The 4,719-nt window shown below is 35.3% G+C and overlaps 1 non-coding gene across 1 annotated transcript; it reads right to left on the reverse strand.

Moving 5' to 3' along the window:
- Positions 1 to 3,637: 3,637 nt before the first annotated feature.
- Positions 3,638 to 3,745, reverse strand: LOC112704384 (small nucleolar RNA R71). The gene has a single exon (XR_003155010.1). It is a non-coding gene; the product is annotated as a small nucleolar RNA R71 (small nucleolar RNA).
- Between the last annotated feature and the right edge of the window lie 974 nt (positions 3,746 to 4,719).

Below are 4,719 nucleotides of genomic sequence, written 5' to 3' on the forward strand. Positions count from 1 at the left end.
ATGATTTCAGGTATTTTCTGGCTGAAATTGAGGGACCTGAGAAAAAATCTTATAGGAGGCTGAAAAAGGACTACAGATGTTGTTGGATTCTGACTTCCCTACACTCGAAATAAATTCTCTGGAGCTACAGAACTCCAAATGATGCGCTCTCAATTGCGTTGGAAATTAGACATCCAGGGATTTCCAGCAATATATAATAGTTCATACTTTATTCAAGTTTAGATGACGCAAACTGGCTTTTAACGCTAGTTCCATGCTGCATTCTGGAGTAAAACGCCAGAAACACGTCACAAACCAGAGTTAAACGCCAAAAACACGTTACAACTTGGCGTTTAACCCCAAGATAAGCCTCTTCACGTGTAAAGCTCAAGCTCAGCCCAAGCACACACCAAAGGGGGCCCCAAAAGTGGATTTCTGCACTTAGACTTATTTCTGTAAACCCTAGTAACTAGTCTAGTATAAATAGGACTTTTTATCATCTTTTGAAAAATCTTTGGACGAGCTTTTGGAACATCTTTGATTATTGTTAGTCCTTAGACATTGGGGGCTAGCCTCACAGCCATGCCTACCTTATTTTCACTTATGTATCTTCAACGGTTGAGTTTCTACACACCATAGATTAAGGTGTGGAGCTCTGCTGTTCCTCGAGTATTAATCCAATTACTATTATTCTTCTATTCAATTCAGCTTATTCTTATTCTAAGATATTCGCTGCACTTCAACATGATGAATGTGATGATTCGTGACACTCATCGTCATTCTCACCTATGAACGCATGCCTGACAACCACTTCCGTTCTACCTTAGATTGAGCGCGTATCTCTTAGCCTCCATTCCAAAATATCGGAATCTTCGTGGTATAAGCTAGAATTATTAGCGGCCATTCCTGAGATCCGAAAAGTCTAAACCTTGTCTGTGGTATTCCGAGTAGGATCTGGGATGTGATGACTGTGACGAGCTTCAAACTCGCGAGTGTTAGGCATAGTGACAGACGCAAAAGAATCACTGGATTCTATTCCAACATGATCGAGAACCGACAGATGATTAGCCGTGCTGTGATAGCGCATTTGGACCATTTTTACCGAGAGGACGGGAGGTAGCCATTGACAACGGTGAAACCCAACATACAGCTTGCCATAGAAAGGAGTAAGAATGATTGGATGAAAGCAGTAGGAAAGCAGAGATTCAGAAGGAACACAGTATCTCCATGCGCTTATCTGAAATTTCCACCAATGAATTACATAAGTATCTCTATCTCTATTTTATGCTTTATTTATCTTTATATTCAAAAACCATTATAACCATTAGAATCCGCCTAACTGAGATTTACAAGATGACCATAGCTTGCTTCATACCGACAATCTCCGTGGGATCGACCCTTACTCACGTAACGTTTATTACTTGGACGACCCAGTGCACTTGCTGGTTAGTTGTGCGAAGTTGTGAAAAAAAGTTATATTACAATTGTGCGTACCAAGTTGTTGGCGCCATTGAGATCACAATTTCATGCACCAAGTTTTTGGCGCCGTTGCCGGGGATTGTTTGAGTTTGGACAACTGACGGTTCATCTTGTTGCTCAGATTAGGTAATTTTCTTCTTGTTTTATTTTCAAAAAGTTTTCAAAAATCTTTCAAAAATTTTTTATTTTGTTTTTGTTTTTCCAAAAAGAAATTTTCGAAAAATCCAAAAAATTTAATAAAATCATAAAATCAAAAATATTTTGTATTTCTTGTTTGAGTCTTGTGTCAATTTTTAAGTTTGGTGTCAATTGCATGTTTTTAAAATTTGTGTATTTTTCGAAAAACTCATGCATGGTGTTCTTCATGATCTTCAAGTTGTTCTTGATAAGTATTCTTGTTTGATCTTCATATTTTCTTGTTTTGTGTCTTTCGTTGTTTTTCATATGCATTTTTAGTTTGTTAGTGTCCGAACATAAAAAATTTCTAAGTTTGGTGTCTTGCATGTTTTTCTTTTCTTGAAAATTTTTCAAAAATAAGTTCTTGATGTTCATCATGATCTTCAAAGTGTTCTTGGTGTTCATCTTGACATTCATAGTGTTCTTGCATGCATCATGTGTTTTGATTCATAATTTTCATGTTGTGAGTCATATTTGTATTTTTCTCTCTCATCATTAAAAATTCAAAAAAAAATATATTTTCCTTCTTTTACTCAAAAATTCGAAATCTTTGGGTTGACTTAGTCAAAAAATTTTAAAATAAGTTGTTTCTTATTAGTCAAGTCAAGATTTCAATTTTAAAAATCTTATCTTTTCTAAATCTTTTTCAAAATCAAATCTTTTCTTTTTCCTTTGGTTATTTTCGAAAATTTTTTTAAAATTGATTTTCAAAATCTCTTTCTTAATTTTATTTCATAATTTTTGAAAACTTTACTAACAATTAATGTGATTGATTAAAAAATTTGAAGTTTCTTACTTTCTTATTAAGAAAGGTTCAATCTTTAAATTCTAGAATCATATCTTTTAGTTTCTTGTTAGTCAAGTAATCAATTTTAATTTTAAAAATCAAATCTTTTTAATTTCCTTTTCAAATCTTTTTAAAACAAATATCAATCATATATTTTCAATCATATCTTTTTAATCATATCTTTTCAAACATATCTTTTTCAAATCATATCTTTTTCAAAATTGATTTCTAAAATCTTTTCTAACTTCCTATCTTTTCAAAATTGAATTCCAAATCTTTTTCAACTAACTAATTAACTTTTTGTTTATTTCTTATCTTTTTCAAAACCACCTAACTAGTTTTCTCTCTCTAATTTTCAAAAATCACCTCTCTCTTTTTTCAAAATTCTTTTAATTAACTAATTGTTTCAATTTTTAATTTTAATTTTATTTCTTCTCTTAATTTTCGAAAATCACTAACTTTTTTTTCAAAAACAATTTTCGAAAACTCCTCTCTCTCACCTCCTTCTATTTATTTATTCATTTACTAACTCTTCTCTTCATCTAAAAATTTGAACCCTCTCTTCCTCTGTGTTCGAATTTTTCTCCTCCCTCTTCTATTCTTTTCTTCTTCTACTCACATAAAGGAATCTCTATACTATGACATAGAGGATTCCTCTTCCTTTTCTGTTCTCTTCTTTTTCATATGAGCAGGAGCAAGGACAAGGACATTCTTGTTGAAGCAGATCCTGAACCTGAAAGGACTCTAAAGAAGAAGCTAAGAGAAGCTAAAGCACAACAATCAAGAGAAAACCTTACAAAGAATCTCGAAAAAGAAGAAGACATGGCCAAACCCAATAATAATGTAAGGAGGATGCTTGGTGATTATACTACACTTACTTCCAACTTTTATAGAAGAAGCATCTCAATCCCTGCCATTGGAGCAAACAATTTTGAGCTAAAGCCTCAACTAGTTGCTCTAATGCAACAAAACTACAAGTTTCATGGACTTCCATCAGAAGATCCCTATCAGTTTTTAACTGAGTTCTTGCAGATCTGTGATACTGTTAAGAATAATGGAGTAGATCCTGAAGTTTACAGGCTCATGCTTTTCCCTTTTGCTGTAAGAGACAGAGCTAGAACATGGTTGGACTCACAACCTAAAGATAGCCTGGACTCTTGGGATAAGCTGGTCACGGCCTTCTTGGCCAAGTTCTTTCCTCCTCAAAAGCTGAGCAAGCTTAGAGTGGATGTTCAGACTTTCAAGCAAAAAGATGATGAATCCCTCTATGAAGCTTGGGAAAGATACAAGCAGTTGACCAAAAAGTGTCCTTCTGACATGCTTTCAGAGTGGACCATTTTGGATATATTCTATGATGGTCTATCTGAGTTCTCTAAGATGTCACTGGACCATTCTACAGGTGGATCCATTCACCTAAAGAAAACGCCTACAGAAGCTCAGGAACTCATTGACATAGTTGCAAATAACCAGTTCATGTACGCTTCTGAAAGGAATCCTATGAGTAATGGGACGCCTCAGAGGAAGGGAGTTCTTGAAATTGATGCTCTGAATGTCATATTAGCTCAGAATAAAATGTTGACTCAGCAAGTCAACATGATTTCTCAGAGTCTGAATGGATTGCAAAATGCATCCAACAGTACTAAAGAAGCATCTTCTAAAGAAGAAGCTTATGATCCTGAGAACCCTGCAATGGCAGAGGTGAATTACATGGGTGAAGCCTATGGAAACACCTATAATCCCTCATGGAGAAATCATCCAAATTTCTCATGGAAGGATCAAGAAAATCCTCAACAAGGCTTTAATAATGGTGGAAGAAACAGGTTTAGCAATAGCAAGCCTTTTCCATCTTCTCAGCAACAGACAGAGAATTCTGAGCAGAGCCCCTCTAGCTTAGCAAATATAGTCTCTAATCTATCTAAGGCCACTTTAAATTTCATGAATGAAACAAGGTCCTCCATTAGAAACTTGGAGGCACAAGTAGGTCAGCTGAGTAAGAAAATCACTGAAACTCCTCCTAGTACTCTCCCAAGCAATACAGAAGAGAATCCAAAAAGCGAGTGCAAGGCCATTGATATTATCAAAATGGCCGAATCCAAAGAGGAAGGGAGGACGTGAATCCCAATGAGGAAGACCTCATGGGATGTCCCCCAGACAGAAAGAAGTTCCCTAATGAGGACCTAAAGGAATCTGAGGCTCATATAGAGACCATAGAGATTCCATTAAACTTCCTTTTGCCATTCATGAGCTCTGAGAACTATTCTTACTCTGAAAAGGATGAAGATGTAACTGAAGGGCAA

This window comes from Arachis hypogaea, chromosome 7 (assembly GCF_003086295.3).
Source record: "Arachis hypogaea cultivar Tifrunner chromosome 7, arahy.Tifrunner.gnm2.J5K5, whole genome shotgun sequence".
Classification (NCBI taxonomy): Eukaryota; Viridiplantae; Streptophyta; class Magnoliopsida; order Fabales; family Fabaceae; genus Arachis; species Arachis hypogaea.